Raw genomic sequence first — 20,245 nt, forward strand, 5'->3', positions numbered from 1 at the left:
TTCTCATGGTGTGTTAGTTTCATCTTGTCTTTTAACTTATCATTGATTAGTAGTCATTGCACTGATCAGAGTTCTAAAGTTCTTTAAAGTTGTTTTTCTCTACAATGTTGTTATTGTATAAATCCTCCTCCTAGATCAACTCACTTAGCTTTTTATCAGTTCATAGAAGTCTTTTCAGTTTCCTTTGTAACTGTCCATTTTGTCATTTCCTATGGTTCTTAGGTATATTGATAAGCTTTGAACCATGACTACTTAAAGAACTGCTATCAATATCTTTTGCACATAAATAGGTTCCTTTTTTCTTTCTTTGGTCTCAACTGTATAGTTGGGTCAAAGGGTATGCTCAATTTAATAACTTTTTGAGCATAGGACTCACCACTTTTCTCCTTCCTTCCTTCCTTCCTTCCTTCCTTCCTTCCTTCCTTCCTTCCTTCCTTCCTTCCTTCCTTCCTTCCTTCCTTCCTTCCTTCCTTCCTTCCTTCCTTCCTTCCTTCCTTCCTTCCTTCCTTCCTTCCTTCCTTCCTTTCTTCCTTCCTTCCTTCCTTCCTTCCTTCCTTCCTTCCTTCCTTCCTTCCTTCCTTCTTTCCTTCCTTCCTTCCTTCCTTCCTTTCTTCCTTCCTTCCTTCCTTCCATTTTTGAATAAGTACTGTGTAATGGTTTCAAGACAGAAGAGTGGTAAGAGTTAGGCAGTGGGGGTTAAGTAACTTGCCCAAGGTCACACAGCTAGAAGTATCTGAGATCAGATGTTTATTTATCCAGGACTTTCCATCTCTAGACCTGACTCCCAACCCACTGAGCCACCTAGAGCTCACTACTTTTCAAGGCAACCAGTTCTGTTTCTAAACAGGGCTAATTATTAGGATAGAGGTTCCCAAAACTGTCTTGGTTCATGAGGCCCTTAGTACCTCAGTAAATATTCGCAATGCCCTTAGATGAAAAGGTATACTTAACAATTCTGTTAAGTAGTTATGTTCAGACAACTTAATAAGTATATCTGTCCTAACAATTTATTAACCATTTGAAAATTATAATACCCATAAATTGAAAGACCATTTTTCATTTCATTCTCCAACAACCAGTTAACTTATTAGTGGGCACTACACCACTTTTTAAAATTTTGGAATCATGTGGGACACTTCAGGCTAATTTTCTGTTCCATGTTAACTTTGACACAGTTTTTTGCCTTTTTAGCACAGTAACCATCAAAAACCCAGCTTCATAAAGATATGACATAGCAAACAAGAAAGTTTGAGGTTACTGAAGTAGACAAAAGAACAAGTAAACAAAAGCATATCTCAAACATTCGAGAACATCATTGGAAGGAACGTTATGTGATCTAATGTTGAAACTGTGAACTTCCTCAAGCTGGTAATTTGAGGTGTCTGACAGATGTTGATTAGTATTGCTTTTTCTCTTAAAAATTTAAAATTTCCCAAGGCATCTTTATGAATTCATTGTGATTCTCTAGATACTGTGTACAGTTTGGGAACCTCAGTGTGAGCGAGTTTTCCTTTACCCCTTTAACTTCCATGCCTTGGTCCTAATTTTGTCTTCTGGTGTCACAGAGTCTATTCCCTCCTCTATATGCCAACCCTTCAAGTACTTGAACACAACAGTCATGGTCTTGCTTTATGTTGTACTTCAGGCTAACATCCATCGTTAGGACCAAATTCTACCCATCCTAGTGTTGAGTCCTCTCCCATCAAGATGGCCTTCCTTATGGCTAGGCCTCTGAAGAATACCTGGAGAGCTCCATCATTGCACCAGGGTTGAAGAAAAGCTCAGTTTCTCATTTTTCTCTCTATCCTCATTACATTCTTTTTTATCCAACAGAGCTCTAAGCATATATTGGAGAATGAACTTTAAAATACTTAGAAGTCAACTAAAAAAAACAACCTTTACCTTCTATCTTAGAATAAATACTGTCTATTGGTTCTAAGGCAGAGGAGTGATAAGGGCCAGGCAATGGGGTTTAAGTGACTTACCCAGGGCCACACAGCTAGGACGTATCTAAGACCAGATTTGAACCCAGGACCTCCCATCTCTAGGACAATTAATAGATAGTCACCTAGCCATCTAGCTGCCCCCTAAAAGTCAAATTTTAAAACTATATCATCTAATTATGATGCTAGTATATACAGTATGATAATCACTTATGGATCAATGCTTAGAGTGCTTCTGCCACAGGATTCTCCAGGGTCTCTCTGCTCACTGTATGTCTCAGCTGGCCAGAAAGAGTCTTCTCTGGAAACTTGAGAGAGATGGGTAACTTCATTCCAATAATTTATCGAGAGTTCTTGCATTTGCTTTGTATAAAATCATAAACTTTTAAAATTCCATAAGGGTTGACACAAAGAGGACCTTTTGGACCAAGAATAAAACCCAGAAACAGGGCTCTGCTCTAGATTCCTACTCTTTATTATTCAGCATTGTCTACTGAGTGGTTTAATGAAAAGAGCACAGGACTTGGAATTGAAGGACATAGTTTTGAATCTTGGTTCTGTTAATTATTACTTCAGCCTTGCCACTTTCTTTTGGCCTCAGTTTCCTTCTCTATAAAATAAGATTAGATTAGAGGACCTCTAAGGTAACTTCAAGCTCTAGAGCCTGTGAAATAAAGCCCAAATTCCTGATGTTGGCATTCAAGGCCTATTCCCAGACTAAATCACATACCAATCAAATAACTGAAATCAGAAATTCAAGGAAATCATAGTGATTGAAAACAAAATTAAGAAATATCAGATACTATTATAAATAGTTGTATATCAAGAAAACTATTAGCATAAATGGATAAATACAATTATTGATAGGCATTGGAAGAGGGAGCTTACTCCCTGGATATATAGTCACAGGTTTGGATCCTTATTCCTCCCCTCTATAAAATCCAAATGGACAAAACAGGAAATAGATAATAAAATAAACCAATTTTATAAGGAGAATTTAAATAGCCCATGAATGATGTACCATATAAAAAGGCACCAGATGGATAAACACTTTTTTAAAATTTTATAGTATTTTATTTGATCATTTCCATGCATTATTCATTAAAGACAAAGATAATTTTCTTTTCCTCCCCCTCCACCCCCCATAGCTGACGCGTGATTCCACTGGGTATCACATGTGTTCTTGATTTGAACCCATTGCCATGTTGTTAATATTTGCATTAGAGTTTTCGTTTAGAGTCTCTCCTCTGTCATGTCCCCTCAACCGCTGTAGTCAGGCAGTTGCTTTTCCTCGGTGTTTCTACTACCACAGTTTGTCCTCTGCTTATGGATAGTGTTTTTTCTCCTAGATCCCTGCAGATTGTGCAGGGACATTACACCGCCACTAATGGAGAACTCCATTACGTTCGATTATACCACAGTGTGTTTGTCTCTGTGTACAATGTTCTCCTGGTTCTGCTCCTTTCACTCTGCATCACTTCCTGGAGGTCGTTTCAGTCTCCATGGAATTCCTCCACTTTATTATTCCTTTTTGCACAATATTATTCCATCACCAACATATACCACAATTTGCTCAGCCATTCCCCAATTGATGGGCATCCCCTTGTTTTCCAATTTTTGGCCACCACAAAGAGCGCAGCTGTGAATATTTTTGTACAAGTCTTTTTGTCCATTATCTCTTTGGGGTACAGATCCAGCAGTGCTATGGCTGGGTCAAAGGGTAGATATTCTTTTATCTCCCTTTGGGCATAGTTCCAAATTGCCCTCCAGAATGGTTGGATCAGTTCACAGCTCCACCAGCAATGAATTAATGTCCCTACTTTGCCACATCCCCTCCAGCATTCATTACTTTCCTTTGCTGTCATGTTAGCCAATCTGCTAGGTGTGAGGTGATACCTCAGAGTTGTTTTGATTTGCATCTCTCTGATTATAAGAGATTTAGAACACTTCTTCATATGCTTATTAATAGTTTTGATTTCTTTATCTGAAAACTGCCTCAGATGGATAAACACTTAAAAAAAAAGCAATCCTTATACTATATAAACTGTCTTCTAAAACAGAGAAAATAACTGCATTGTTGGGCATGGTTGCAGGTTCCTGTATCCTTGCTCTTGGGAAAGCAGAAGCTGGTGGATTGCTTGAGTTGAGGGGTTCTGAGCTGCAGTGGGATAATAAGCCAATTGGGTGTCTGAACTAGATCTGGCACCAATATGGTAAGCCTCTCCTTGGTCATCATGCTGCCTAAGGAGGGACAAACAGGTCTAGGTTGCCAAGAGACAAGATCAAGTCTTTCATGCTTCTAAGAAACTAGCTTGTGAGTGACTGCTATACTTCTAGGCTTCAAGTGATAGAAAGGCCCAGAATAAAAAAAAAAGAAAAGAAAAGAAAGACTACATTAAAGCAGAACAATAAAATACCAATATCATTAATGAATAGACTAAAAATGAATATTTTAATTCAAACATTAATAAAGCAATGTATTCACCCTAGATCTTCCATTTTGATCAAGTAGAGTTTGTGGTAAGTGGTTTTAAATTAAGGGAAATAATCAATATTTCCACCATCATTGTACATTATTCCCCCTTCCACTCTTTGATCCATCTAAATTATTTTCCTCGCATACCACATTCCCTCTTTTGTCTCTGTTCCTTGGCACTAGCTATTCACCATACCTGACATGCACTTTCCCCTCACCCTTACCCCATAGAAACCCCATTTATACAACCTTTTAAATGAAGTCTTCTTCCCTGATCTCCCCAGGCATTCAAATATAGGCTTAGACACTTATTGTGTGACACCCTACTGAAGTTACTTAACCTCTATCTGCCTCAGTTTCCTCAACTACAAAATAAGGATAAATAGTAGCACCTACCTCCCAGGGTGTTATGAGGATTAAATGAGATGTAAAGTGCCAAGCACAGTGCCTGGCACACTGTAGTAGGCATTCCATAAATGCTTGTTTCCTTCCTTTCTTCCTCCCTCCCAAACTACCTTGCATTTAACTACTATGTATTTATTTGTATGTGCATTGTGCATATTTATTCCATGTATCTTTGATTCCTGAGTTAGAATGCAAGTTCCTTGGGGAGTCAGAATTGTTTCAGGTTTTGTATCCCTATGGACTAGCATGGAGACTGGCACTTAAGACTTGCAAGTTGTGCTCTGTGCTTTTGGCGAACCTGCTTACTCACACTCGGGTCATTCCATATGTTTTGAGCAGTGTATATTCTCCTTCACCGTTGGTAGTTAATATACCTTTCCTTCATGCCATGACCCATGTTTTACTTCCCTCAGGAAACTTTCCCCCAATTTACCCAGATAGAAATGATTTCTCCTTCATCTGATTTCACCATATATTGTTTCTTTTATGTTCTTACCACATTCTTACTTATCCCCACCTACTACATTTTAAGTTTCTTGAGAGAAAGAAATGTTATATATTTGTAGCTCTCCTAGCTCCAAAGGAGGTAGCCATGTGGCTCAGTGGTTAGAGCACTGAAACTGGCATTAGGAGAACCTGAGTTCAAGTCCAGGCTCAGACTCTCATTAGCTGTGTGACCCTGGACGAATCACTTAATCTCTGTTTGCCTTAAATCACAAGAAAAGGAAATGATAAACTATTCCAGTATCTTTGTTAAGAAAACTCCATGGATAGCTATGGTCCACAAGGTTATGAAGAGCCCATCACGACTGCATGAGTGAACAAGACGAATATATCTGAAAAGTTTTTTTCTGCATAGTCGATACCTAGCAAATGTTTAGTGAATTAACAGAAAGTATATATTAAGGAGCTTACTATGTGAAGTTCTGCACTATGTGATCTTTGCTGTGAAATTCACTCAGTTTTTAATACCTCAGTTTCTCAAACTTTTTGTGGAATTAGTGACTATTTTATAGTTTCATATTTCTCCTCATTGACCTAATAAGAATGTTTTGTGGGCAGGGGCATAGGCCTGCCTTCTGCCTTAGAATCAATACTATGTATTGGTTCCAATGCAGAAGAGTAGTAAGGGCTAGGCAATGGGGGTTAAGTGACTTGCCCAGGGTCACACAGCTAGTAAGTGTCTGAGATCAGGTTTGAACCCAGGACCTTGTATTGCCTTTTAGCTTATCTTCTGGGATTTTTCACCGGGATGATAGTCCACCTCTGTTTTCTTACAATTCCTACTACTACTAGCTAATGTTTATATGCAGTATCTCTTCTGATTTTTGTAACAACCAGGGAGGTGCTTTGAGCCCCTGCCAATTGTTAAATTTGAAGTGTGAGTACTTACACCTTAGAAAGTTGTAAAAACTTTAAGTCAGGGCTTGGCTTATTATTTTGTCGATTGTCTAGATTTAAGAAAGTGACGGAGAAAATATTAGTGATGTGGATTAAACTTAGAACTATGTTATGGACACACTTTTTGTTTTTTTCCTGGAGAACTAATTGGCAAATGTTTACCAACACACTCTTGATGACCAGCCTGGGAGGTAGGTGCCTTTACTATCCCCCTTTCTCTACAGAGGCAAATAAAATAATATACGACTTACTAGTGATTATGCAGCTGAAAAATGTCTATAAAGTATTTGAACTCATGTCTTTCTGAAGTTAATTCCAGTACTATGCTATAAAATTCTCGTTGGACCCAACAAGTGAATATTTCTTTGACCTGAAGCATGTAGTGGCTTTGGAGGGCTTCATTTGGATCATGTACTGTGTTCAACATGAGGGAGAACAGAAAATTTGCTTTACTTCATGGAGTATCTTTTCTGATTTGAGACCTCAGGAAGTTGAGGAAGGTTGGGGCAGAAGTGCCCTGGGATGCCGTTAAAGCCAGCCTCTCTTGGGGCACTGGAATCTTGGGTCTGACTTTCTTTGATTAGCTTTGTAAGTTTCCTGTTGCGTCATCCTTTGGCAGAACTGGCAAGTCTATTTACACAGGGTTGTGAGCGATTCACTCTGTCTTGCTTAGCAAAATGTATTGTAGCAAGAACATTAGCATCTGCAAGTGGATGGCACATAGTAGGTGTTTACTGTTGTTGTTTGTTGCTGGTCCTTAGTTTTTGAAAAGGAGTGATGAATTTCCCATGAATTGGGATGAAAAGGAATGATGAATTTCCCATGAATTGGGATGAAAAGGAATGATGAATTTCCCATGAATTGGATTTAAGTGAGGCAGAGTTGCACAAAGTTGTCAACCTCACTCTCTTCTAGAGTCATCAAAGTCCAATGGCAAGACAAAAGATAGGATGATTGGTGATGACCCCGGGATGCAGTGGATGGCCTCAGTGTCTTCAGTGTTCTAAGCACTCCACAATGCCTGCTTCAACCACCTTCATGACTTTGGAACACATTGTTCTAATCTACCCATTCTGACAGGGAAAGTCTTCACAATCTTGAGGTAGACATCCCGCCTAAGACACTGACAGGTTTGAGGCCTATCGGTTACCTTCAACCTGGTTTAGCCCCTCTGCAGAGACAGTTCTACTGAGATGTGGCCATTGTCCATGTTACAGCTTCTTGGGGCCTCAGGGGAGAGTTGGGTGAAAGGTGGACACCAAAGGGGAATGAACAGCTCTGAAGAGGGCTCATACTGGAAGTGCTAATCCTCCCTGAACATTCCGTTCATTTAGGTGCTTAATACATATTTATCAGATGAATAAATGAATGCAAGACCTTTCCATTCCCATGAATTTGTAGCAGTGGGTTTTTCCTTTTGCTTCACCTAGGTCCTTTACTCCCATTTCTCTGCATATGTCCCCACATACTCAAATAGATAAACAACAATTCTTCAGACCTTGCTGTGAAAAATATGTGGACCAAATTTTGAATTCTTAGTGTCATTTTGAATCTTAGTGGAGAATAGCAGAGCCTGAAGACAACCTCAAAATTATCTTTGAGTGTTAACAGAAATGAGAATCCTAATAAAAATAATCCCCAATAGGGTATAATCGATCAGATCAGTGTAGTATCAATGAGTTTAGTATCAATGAGTTCTTGGATGAGGCCTAGTGACTTACCTAAAATCATAGGAAGTAAAGTAGAATAAAGATTGAGAACCAGAATTCCTGATTCTACCGTCCAGTAGTCCAGAATGTGTTAGTGGCTAAAGCCTTTTGAGTAGCATATGAATTCAAATTGCATTGCATGCCAAGCAATTGTTCCCTGTCAGGGATTTGGAATGGAGAAAAAAAAATTCTGTTCTTGGTTGAAGTACATCAGGAGGAAACAGAACCAAAGGAAATGTGTACTGAGTTCGGGCACTGGGCTTGGCTGGACTCCATGCTCTGAGAGCTGTCGCTTTTCTTAAAAAAAAAAATAAAGCAAAACAAAAACAAGTTGGTGCCTTCCGCAAGGGCCTTTCTTTCATTCCTCCCTCCCCCCAACACAAATTTTGCCCTTTTCAACTCCTAAGCCTGGAGGAAGCCAGCATAGGAAATGATGGCAGCAAAAGTTTCTATAGTAGGAGCCAATTCCCAGGTTTTATGATGATGAGCATAGTCATCACAACAAATTGTGTATAAGGTCTCTCTTCGCTCAGGTTAACTCCCTTCCAGAGCTTTGAACTGGTTTGTGGAGAAGGCTTCTTCATCCCTTTTCTCTGCTTTAAACTGAAATGTCAAGAGTCAGGAGGGGACGAAACCAGTGAGAGTAGTGGTGTTATGCCTGGGTAAGTGCTGGGGAGGGACTTTCTTTTCCACAGCTTTATTTTTCCTTTGGCTCACTGCATGTCCTATCAAGGCAGAGGATGCTCTGAGAGCTGTTTCTTCCTTACTCTGGGCAAAATCCTCTTCGTAAATAGGTCAGGAGTCAGCAGGGGATAAGCTTGTGGCCAGAGAGGAGCAGGACTCTGTGGAAGAGACACTAGGGTCACAGAGGGTATTTTGCTCTGGGGACCAAAAAAGCCTGATGTTCTCTCTGGTTGCTTCTGTCTGGTAATTGTTGTATAATCTGACTTAATATTTCCAAAGAAGTTCAGGTAAATTCTGAAGAAGCTAATTCACTGGACATTTTATAGGGGTGCAGCTCTCAAGTGTAACAGTGTTAAAAGGAATGGTACCTTCATCCTATCCATTAACTTTTTTTGTCCAGGTGAGTTTTTCTAATATAAATGTGCCTTCTCCACTCTGGGAAGACCAAAATATATTGAATTCTCTTTTCTTTTTTGTTAGCTCAAAGCCCCCAGCCAGAGATAGTGTTTCTGATGAAACACCTCAGCGTTAACTGTAACTCTCTCTTATCTGGGGATGTTTCCCCCTTCAGTTGCTTCCTCCCAATTCTATTCCCAATAAGAACAACTGAACGAACAATTTCCAGTAGTTACCACTGTTCACACAAAGGAAACAGTTTAAACAAAGAAAGGTAAATAGATTCCCCCATCAGGCCCAGGGGAGAAGGCTTCAGTTTCCCATGGAGGAGCTGGGGTGGGGTGAGGATGCTGGGGGTGGTAGAGGAGCTATAGAATTATTCCTGCCTTGGGAACCACATGGCTTCTGTCCTGATGCTCCAGTGCCCAGCCCATCAGTGCACTTGGCCTCACTCTACTGGTAGTTGCCTCTGTCCTTTCTGCTCCATGTAGTTTCCTAGAACTCCCTTTCTCTGCAAGCTTCTTTTGCTTCATTATAAGCTTCATTCCTCTGACTCTCTTCTGAACTAAGTAAACTGATTGTTGAAGGTTACAATGACACATGGCCTCTCATCCTCCATCCTATCCTGTTGCTTTTTGTTTACATACACAGACTTCTTGTGGGCTAATTTCTGCAACTATATCAATGGATGATGGGAGTGGTTGGGGGGGAGGTCGGTGGAAATGCCACCCTCCCTCCTTACATTAGGGAAAATGGAAAATCATGAAGATGATTATCCCTTTCTCTGATTCTTCATTGCCTTAAGGGAAGAAGAATCAGAATAGGATCTGATGATAGTGTGTTTAAGAGGAAGGCCTAGGAGTTAAGAACTCCCAACTGTTACTTACTAGTAGTGTGGTCTTGGGCAAATCCTTTGACTTTCTGAGCTTCAATTTCTTCATCTATAAAGTAGGGCTAATGAAACCAACACCTGCTTTTCAGGGTTGTTGTGAGGCTCAAATGAGATAACGTATGTAAATGAGTTATATACCTATTAATTATTTTGCTTTCTCTCCATGGGCATTGTTACTCAAATATTAGGTCCATGAAAGAGGCAACTTTGGAGATGGGATAGGAATCCTAAACTTGATCTTTGGCTCCATTTCTCTATTAGAAAATCAGAATTTTAGGGTGAGAAGGCAACTGAGAGATTATACACACACAAAACTTTGCACATTGCAATAAATGATTGATTGGAATGAAAGAACCTAATCCTTATCTCTCATTTTCCAAATTAGGAAACTGAGACCCAAGGAGTCAGTGCTTTGTCCATGATCGGTTCTTAGAGTAAGCCTTTCTTTTGCTTAGACTGATGATTAAGTTCAGTCAGTGAACATTAAATGCTTACCATGTGCCTGACACTACGCTAAGTACTGGGGGTGCAATAAAAGAGGCAGAAAGACAGTCCCTGGCCTCAAGGACCTTGCATCTTAATGGGGGAGACAAATTTAATGGAGGAGACATAGTTGATGGAGGTCATAGTTTCTGGATAGGGCTCTGATGTTGGAGTGAGGTGTGAAGCAAACACACAACTTGCAATTTAATTTACTCTACACACCCACCTAGGTAGCATCACTCTAAAGGAAAACTTGAGGGAAGAGATTCCAATCTAAATGTTCCAGAGTGCCCTGGTTGGGCACCCCTGGCTGTGAGGTCAGAAGGGACAAAAGCAGATTGAGGCTCTAAGCATACTACCCAGAAGCTTGTTGTAATGGCCAGTTTTGCATTATAGACAACCCAGGCTGGAATTAAGTTGAATTAAGGCAGAACCTGTTACTGGTCCAAGTTTCTTCACCCAGAGCTGAACAAAACTTGGATATAGATTTATAGCTTTCCTTGAAACTGTCAGTTTTTCTTTACTATAATAATACATCAGGAAAAGGTTCCACTTGAGCTTCAGTCCCAGCCTCAGCCTGCCCCTTGCAATGAAAGCAAACCTTGGCTCTCCTTCCAAGGTAGAGTGGAGGAAGCAGTCACCTTGTAGGGTTTGGGGAAAAAGACACAATGGAGGAACAGTCTAGTGTTCTGGAGCTGGGGGTGGGGCTATCTTGGCAAGGCATTCTGAGTTTAACAGCTGCTGTTAAAGCAAGAACATTAATGTGGAGATTCTTTTGTTGTTTTCCTGAAAGGGGCACCATTGCGTTTCATGTCTAAAAATAACCAGGAGAGCATTTATGCTCTTGAGAAAATTGATTGGGTCTCTGGCCTTGAAACCTAATGGACTTTATTTTCCTGAAATTGTAAACTTTGCAGGCACCTTCTTCTTCTCCTTTCTCCAATTTTAATCCTTGAGTTTTTCCAAACAGAGTCCCTGGCTTTTTTGATTGTAGTTTTGTCTTTCAAAGTTTCTCAGACTTGGGGGTGGGCATCAGGGAAAAGTTCCAAAGTTGACTGTGCCTGCACATTGTGATTTGGAATAGGCTTCAGTGGGATAGAAGATGAACATTGAGGCATCCTGAAGTTGCTGTAATTTGCTTGCAATTGTATTATAATTAATTAGACCTCAGAAGCTCCCAAACAGGTTTCATGGCTATGCTCTCCATGAAGAACCTGAAGTAAGTTTCTATAGGCTGGCCTTGATTTAGATGATATCTAAGATTCCTTCTAGTTCTTAAACTGGTCTTTTAGCATCATAGATTTAAAGGCTAGAAGAAATCTTAGAGAGCATTTAGGCCAGAGGTTTTTAAGCTGTAGTCTGTGAACTTAAAATTTTTTGATGGCGGCAGCTAGGTGGCTCAGTGGATTGGGAGCCAGGCCTAGAGATTGGAGGTCCTAGGTTCAAATATGGCCTCACACAAATAGCTGTGTGATCCTGGTCAAGCCACTAAACCACCATTGCCTAACCCTTACTGCTTTTTGCCCTTAGAACCAAAACATTGTGTTGATTCCGAGATGGAAGGTAAGGGTTTAAAAAACTAATAACTGTATTTTAATATATTCAGTTTCCTTTATATATTTTATACATTTAAAACATTATTCTGAGAAGGGGTCATCAATAGGCTTCATCAGACTTCCAAAGGGTCTATAATAAAGAAATAATTGAGAATCAGAGGATCTAATCCAGATTTAAATTTTACCGATAAGGAAACTAAGGCCCCAGGTAGTTTAGTAAATTCCCTAATGTCATGCAGATAGCAAGTGGCAGGGCCAGGGTTCAAACCAGAGTATTTTTGATTACGAATCCATCTTTTTTCCCATTGAACCACAGTGTGTCTTGTAAAGTCAGTATTTATAAAATGACTGCCTATACTGGATTGGCTGCAAAAGAATAAACCATAGCCCCAGGTCTCTGCTCTTTTCTCTTTTGTTCCCATCCATCTCAGCCTTACCCCTTCCATGTTCTACTTCATCTCTGCTAAATCCCATCTCTGTACTCTTTGGCACTCTTACCCTATCAATCACTCAAAAAATTTTATTAATTATCTACTATGTGCCAGACACTGAACTTGGTGCTGGGGATACTAATACTAAGAATGAAATTGTGTCTACTCACAAATAGTTTACATTCTAATTGGGGAGAAAATAAGTACATATAAAATGTATATATATATATATATGTATGCATATATAATAATAGTTAACAAATACAAATATGTAAATAGTAACATTTACATAGCACTTTGAGATTTACAAAGGGCTTTACACATATAATTTCATTTGGTCTTCACAACAACCCTGTGGGGAAAGTGCTATTCTTATCCTCATTTTATAGATAAGGAAACTGAGACTGAGGGGTTAAGTGAAGTGGGATTTGAACTAATCTTCCAGATTCAATGTCCAAAACTTTACTGATTGGTTAAATACAAGATAGTTTTAGGAGGAGGGCATGTTGGGGAGATCAGGCAAGGCTTCATAAGGAACATGATGTTTGAAACATCATCATGAAGAGGCAGAAGTAGAACATATGGAATGGATGTAAGAGCTTAGACAGAGTTTTGAATGAAGAGAAAGACCAGTATGGCTGAATCTCAAAGTTTAAGAGGGGGAATGTCTTTTCATCCTGTCTCTTCCTCATATTCCTTCTTCCTTCTGGCTCTCATTGAGACATTGCTTACCTTGGATAACCCCGCATCCAACAGTATCTAGGATGCTTCTCTTTTCATGACTGACCTTCCTTTTCCCTAACTCAGTGATCCTGGAGAAGATGATATTTCTTGTTGCCCAGGGACATTTTAAGACTCTCACTCTATTGCAATCTCTCAGTAATGTGTAAGGGGGGAAAAGGAGGCTTTTATATAAAAGGTTGGACTGGATTATTTAAGAATATGGTTGGCAGGAATTTTATGAAATTCCAAAGAGATTTATTTACAATTTTATTTACAAAATATAGAAAGAGTGAAAGTAAGAAAATGAGAGGGAGGATAAAGTAAGATATCTAGCCTATGCACTAAGTATTTTGCTTTGACCCCTGGCTTAACCCAGGCAGGCTTAGCAGGAGAAGCTTCATCCTTGAGCTGAGGACCTGGGCATGCAGAGAGCCTCTCTCAAGAGGATAGGTCTCTCCTGAGGCTAGTCTCTTCAGAAATCCAGGAAAGGAGTCACCTCTTTTCACTCATCACATGTCAGTCCAAAGGGACAGTCAGGGACAGTCTCACCAGGAAAAGTTGCAGGTCCAGTAAGCAGATTCTTTACCAGCCTCCAACTTGAACTCAGAATTCCAGAAGAAGCTGCAATTGAAGTCCCCACAGGAAGTTGTAACTCCCATTTAAATACACTTTCTTTAGTGTCACTTCCTATGCCTTCCTCCACTTTCATGTCTACCAATTATAGTTGAAGCTTTGCTTAGGACTGCATAAAGGGAAGTCAGTTTGATTCTGATTCATCTCCCACTATTGCACACGTGGGTCACAGACCTCTCCCACTTAATGATTAAGTAGTATGTTTACACTTTTAATAAATTTAAATAAATTTATTTATTTAATAAATTTAAAAATGGGCAGGGGGATTAATTTAATCTTCACAAATGTCTATTCCTTTGAGATACACTCTATCCAAATTTATTACCCAATCCAGATCCTTGTGTCTTGTTACTTACTGGACCCTTAATCAATCTTCCTTATTTCTCAAGGAAATGAGCACCTGGTTCATAATCACCATTTCCAACTCCTGCTGTGAAGATAAGGTTCAAAACTTCCTCCCTTCCCCCAGTGCATGGGTTTTGCAACCCCCTCTGGAACCAACTTTGAGGAAAGGTCTTGATTTTCTTCCTCATTTCCCTGCTTGCCATATTGACTTCCTGGTGCATAAAGACACAAAATAGCCTATTCATGTGGAATTTGGGCCCTTTACACTTAAAAAAGCCCCAACCCGTTACCTTCCATCTTAGAATTGATACTGTTCCTAGGCAGAAAAGCAGTATGGGCCAGGCAATGAAGGTTAAGTGACTTGTTCACATACCCAGGAAGTATCTGAGTTCAGATTTGAATCTAGGACCCTCTACCTCTAGGTCTGGCTCTCCAACCACTTATCTACGTAGCTGTCCTTCAGCCCTTTAGACTAGATGAATATTCCCACACCAAATGTGGCACCGTATCCTGACTTACTGACCAAACAAGTTTCCTTAAGGAGGTTATGGGAGATAACTACTAAAGCTAAGTGGTACTTTTTTTGCTGATATAATTTCTAGGCTGTAGCCAATTAACCTTGCTTTTACATTTTTCAGTAACCTGAGTACCTGATTTAATCCCAGTGTCAAACCTGAACTAATAGGATGTCTTGCTTGAGTCAGGCACACTCTTGATATCAGCCTTCATACTTGGAGACTGCATCATTCAGAGTGAAATTCTTTTAAATACCCCAATCTTCCTCTTCCTCAGTCTATTTAACTACTTCTCTCTACCTGCACTGTACATGAGGTTATTCCCACCTGGATCTTGCAGTCACCTACAAGTGTTCTAAGTATGAAGAATTCTAAAATTCCTTTTTCATCTCTCTCTGTACTTTACTCCTAAACCTCTTCTTTATACTCACTTCAACCTCTAGTCCCTTCACCCATAAGTACTTTCCCAGGTTTTCAACCCTTCTCTGATAATATTCTTCTCTTTTCCCAGTCTTAACCCCTTAGTGAACTAGTTCAACTCTACACTATCCTCAACCCCGTAATTCCTTGATTTCTTATTCCACCATGTTTTGCTCTACTGGATTACTCTTTCAGTTAGTGGCAGCTAGTTGGCACAGAGGATAGAGCACTAGGTCTAGACTCAGGAAAATGAGTTCAAATCTGGACTCAGATACTTACTATATGAGTATAACCCTGATCTGCCTCAATTTCCACATTTGTAAAATGGGGATAATAATAGTGTCTACCTCCCAAGGTTGTTGTAAGAATCAAAAGAGATATTTGTAAAGTTGATTAGCACAGTGCCTGGAACATGGTAGCCATTTGATAAATGCTTGTTCCTTTCCTCTTCAGGAGGCAGTAATTTCCATGTCAGTAGAGTAACCTAAATGGAGCCACTTGCCAGATATAGAGAGGGAATTCCTATTTTCCTATTCAGTTAACCTCTTAGATCCTTTATGACTCAGAGATTCTGTAATTCTAGTTCTGTGTGAAGGAACAGAAAGGCAATCAGTAGAAAAGTTGGATTGTCATGGTGTATGACCTAAGGAAAGATGGAACGATCAAAGATTATGATCAAATCTGGGAATTTCAAAATTCATGAATCTGACTGATGGCATTATCAGTATCACCATCTCTCTGTGTAGATGGAGTGGAGGTGTAGTCATGGAATTGAGTAGAAGAAGAAATTGGGAAGTTCAGGTATTTGAGAAATCATTGATATGTAGATGGTTGTAAACAGATAAATAAGTATCTGTCTTCTTATCTATATCTATATAAAATGTTGAGGTCCACCAATATGAGTTGTGGAAGAAGAGTGAGAGCCAAAAATTTAACACATTGAGAAAGAAATTAGAATGTTTATTGACTGACTTATTGACTGATTGAGGGTGAAGAGATAACAGCCACCAGAATCTAATTCTAATCAATTTGGGTAGCATGAACCTCAAAGTAACAGAAACTGCTAAGTGATGACAGGTGGAGAGTCTGGAAGTGGCAATGGGAGGGACAAAGAGTATTCCAGCTCCCTATTTTCCCCTCCAGAGAGTCCCAGGGGATGAGGGGCATGATAGAAAGTATAACTAGTATCAGAAATGATGATGGCAAGGGCACCAATGTCATCAAGAGGGAACCAGGTCTCACTACGAGAAGATGCAAGGAGAGAAGAACACATTTAAGATGAAAGAAATAGGTTTATGCTGATATTCCAGATGGTATAATGGAAAGGAAGGGAAGATCTGGAGTGGGAGTGGAAGTGGGTGTTGGGGTGGTAGTGCATAGGCTTGAGAAAGCTGAGAGTAAAGGGAATGGGCAGTTGTAGGTACGTTGGGACCAGGATTTGTAAACTGGTAGCTGGTGATTTTAGAATCACTGGGATAAGGAAAGTATAAGAAGTATGCTAATCATTGAGGAATGAGTTCAAGCAGAGTATAAGTGGTTAACTAGAGAGAGGTTCCTTGACAGAGGTGGGTGATTAAACTGTTCAAAATCTTCCATAATAGTGGGACTGTCTAGAAAAGTCCTAGGGGTTGGGAAAGGGCTAAGAGAAAGCCAAGAGGTGGGTGGGGTCTTTTCCTGGATTCACCCCCCCCCCAAGGCTAAGCCAAGTTTTAAGAACTTGCCTGTGTCTCTAGTCCAAATTTTAAAAATAACAAGGACCTTTTCAGTTCTTCAGCTGGACAGAGTCAAGCACCCTAGCATATTCCTGCAGAATATCCAAATTAGGACTCTTAACTTTTGTTCCAAACTCACCTCTCTTCCAAACTTCTCTAGTTCTGTTAAGTGCAACACCATCCTTCTAGTCGTCTTGGTTTACCATCTTAGTATCAAGGTCACTTCTTTACTCTCCCTTTCCCTCCAAGCTAGATTTTGCAGTTTCTACCTCCACAGCATTTGATTCCTTCTTTCCACTCACACAGATAGCACTTTAGCTTATTGCAATAACCTTTTAAATAACTGTTCTGCCTCAGATCTCTCTCTACCTTCCCTCCCTCTTTCCCTCTCTCCCTCTCTTCCAATTCTTCTTCACAGTTGCCAAAGTGCCAAAGTAGCATAGGTTTCTGGCCATCTTATTTCCTTAATCAGTAAATTCCAATGTCTTCTTATCTCTAGGATAAAATAGAAAATTTTTGGTATTCAATTTCCTTCATGACCTGGCCCCAGACTATTTTTCTAGTCTTATTCCACTTTATTCCCATTCACATGCTCCAACCATACACAGACACTGAAATGTGGTCTTCCTTGTGGGTGGTGCTCTCTCTTCAACTCTGTACTGGCTGACTTCATGCCTGGAATGGTCTACCTCCTTACCTTAACTCTTGGAATTTTTGAAGCCTCTTGTGACCCTCTCAGTTTTCAGTGTCCTATATGACGATATTGTTTGTTATTTATTTTGTATATCATCTGCAGATCATATGTACATATTTTTCTTTAGAATTTAAGCTCCTTGAGGGCAGGAACATTTTTTTAATCTTCTTTTCCCCAGCTCAGCACCCTGTTTGACACATAAATGCTTAAATACCTGTTGATTGATAGAAATTGACTTGATTTCTATACTTAGTTCCTAATAAATGTCTGTTGATTCATTAAGTGATAGAAATAGAAAAAAAAAAGCAACAATTATAGAATTCTCCAAACATTGACTAGGCTACTGAACAAAAACTAGATGTCCACTGATCAGGCATGTAATAGAGAAGATTTCTTTTTTCACATATGGGTTTGACTAGCTGGCTATAAAAAAAAAAAAACATTTTACCTTCTATCTTAGTATAAATTCTAAGATAGTACGGGCTAGGCAATAGGGGTTAAGTGACTTGCCTACAGTCACACAGCTAGGAAGTCTGAGTTTACTTGCTGACTTGAGCATCCCCTCTTACTTTGAGAGTCAATGGGGATCCATCCTAGGGTTATTTATATTAATTGAGCCTCATATTAAGGAACATTGGGTCAAATTGACCCTCTTTGCTATAATCCCAATAACCCTGTCAGAGATCTCTCTGTATCAGAATTTTTGTGGGAGAAGTGGAGTGTAAGAAAAACTGATGTGTAATTGCCTTAAAAAAAAAAACCCTCTTATTTTCTTAAAGCACTGGTTATCAACAGGAGGAGCATTGAATTGTAGATTTAAAGCTGAAAAGATCTTTGGGGGTCATTTGATTTCCTTATTTGACAGATTAGGCCCAGAGAGGGGAAGCTACATAGTCATATATCTTATTATTGGTAGAGAGATCTGTGATTCCAAACCAGTTCATCTAACTCCAAATCTGACATTTTTTCCATTTAATATGATCAAGAAATATTTGACCTTCAATTATTCTCTCTTATTTTAAGTACTTAAAATTTTTTTATTCCAACCATAGCAAACCCTAAATAAAATGAGTATTTCCCTATGCATAACAGAATAAAGAGGATTGTACATGTGATTGCTGTTCTCTATTATTTGCTTTTATTTTTAAATTTATATTATAAATATAATATGTATATAGATTTAAATATATAACATGTTAACTTGTAACTTTCAAAGCTTGTCTCAGCTTATCTTGCCTTTTCTGACCTTCCTTCTATTCTCTTTGCTGAATTATAAGAATGCCTCAATAACTCTTTATTTTCCCTGCCCTATTCCCTATCCCCCCATTCCCTGCCCCACTTCCAGTTTGGAAATAGAGAAAGAAAAGCCTTTAGATAAAATCATAGTCAAACTAAATAAATTCACACGTTAACTATGTCCAAAAAATATATGTCTATTCTCAAAGGTAATCTTTTTTACCTTCCTTGCCTTTCTGATGCAAAGGAGGAGGATCTTACCATGTTAATTAAATATTTATCTATCTCCTTGAGTGGCTGGAGTTGACTTTTATTTTTGGTGGAGAGGTATACAGTTCAACTCCCAGGTTTCTATTGACTCTAGCAGCCCACTATCTACCCTCTTTATAAACCTAGCATTGAAGATTAGAGTTGAAGGTAGTTTGGAAGTTGTCTGGAACAGAACATTTATATTTGATACATCATATATAATGGGCATTTATTAGTGTGAATGGCCTATTTTATGAATTACTGAGTAATTTTTTAAATTCAGGGTTTGGATTCTGCTGCCATTCATCAGGTATCTGGGGAATTAATTCTTTCCCTCCCGAGGAAGTTAGTTTGGTTTAGATGAAGAGCATTAGAACTCACCAAATTGGCAAAGATGACCAAAAAAAGTCAGTTGTTAGAGGGCCTATGGGTATACAGACACACTAATGTGAAGGTGGTTCTATGAATTAGTCCAGCCATTCTGAAAAACAATTTGGAGCTATGTTTAAATGATTCAGTTATTTCATCACTATATATATATATATATATTTTTATATATATATATATATATATATCTTTAAAGAAGTCAAAGATGGTGAGAAAGGACCCACAGGTACAAAAAATTGGGACCCATTCACTGAAGAATGGCCAAAGAAATTCCAGGCACTACTGCTAGGGGGTAGGAAGGTCCCTTACATTACCACAACCCACTGCTCCTGTACATCAGCAACAGAAGCTCTGTTCAGCTAGGTTGAGATTGATATGAATTTGAATAATGTGAAATTCAATTTAGTACAAATTATAAAATAATCCTAGGCCAGATTAAATGTGAAACAAAATTCAATTGTGTTAGTTGTTATGTTAGTTGAGGATATTAATTTACTACTATGCAGTCAATCTGTACTTGCCTAGTATTATATGTGAATGACATTATAACATGCATATTACATATCTGTACATATTCCAGAAGTTGTATTATTTTTAAAGAGTCCTTAACAAAATGGACAAAAGAAAGAATACTTAATATGGAATTACTGCCAGTGCAAAAAAGAAGGGGCTTCTTACAACAAAAAGTTTGACATAATTCAATGGCACTGACTAGTAACTAAATATAATATAAATAATAACAAGTATAAATATATAAGTGTATATAAATATAATATAGCAATATGAATGTAATAGTAACTAAAATATAGGATGGGATATAAAAATGCCTGAATCTGTGATCCAAAATGTTATAAAATGTGCTGGCAAATTAAAAAAAAAAGTCAAAGTTGCATCATCTTTTTGTGGTTTGCAAAAAGCTACAAGGAATAGAAATGGAGTCAGTATACGGAAATGG

At 38.9% G+C, this 20,245-nt stretch overlaps 1 protein-coding gene across 5 annotated transcripts in view; it reads left to right on the forward strand.

The window, feature by feature from the left end:
• AATK (apoptosis associated tyrosine kinase) overlaps positions 1-20,245 on the forward strand; it is a 225,325-nt gene that overhangs the window by 12,000 nt on the left and 193,080 nt on the right. The window contains exon 1 of one of the 5 annotated variants that reach the window (XM_056817357.1): positions 13,984-15,813. The exons of the other annotated variants lie outside the window; for them this stretch is intronic. The gene's annotated coding sequence lies outside the window, so the exon portion shown is untranslated. Of the gene's footprint in view, positions 1-13,983; positions 15,814-20,245 lie in introns of those variants that run through there. 5 annotated transcript variants of the gene reach the window in all.

The sequence above is a fragment of the Monodelphis domestica genome, chromosome 2 (genome assembly GCF_027887165.1).
Source record: "Monodelphis domestica isolate mMonDom1 chromosome 2, mMonDom1.pri, whole genome shotgun sequence".
NCBI classification, from domain to species: domain Eukaryota; kingdom Metazoa; phylum Chordata; class Mammalia; order Didelphimorphia; family Didelphidae; genus Monodelphis; species Monodelphis domestica.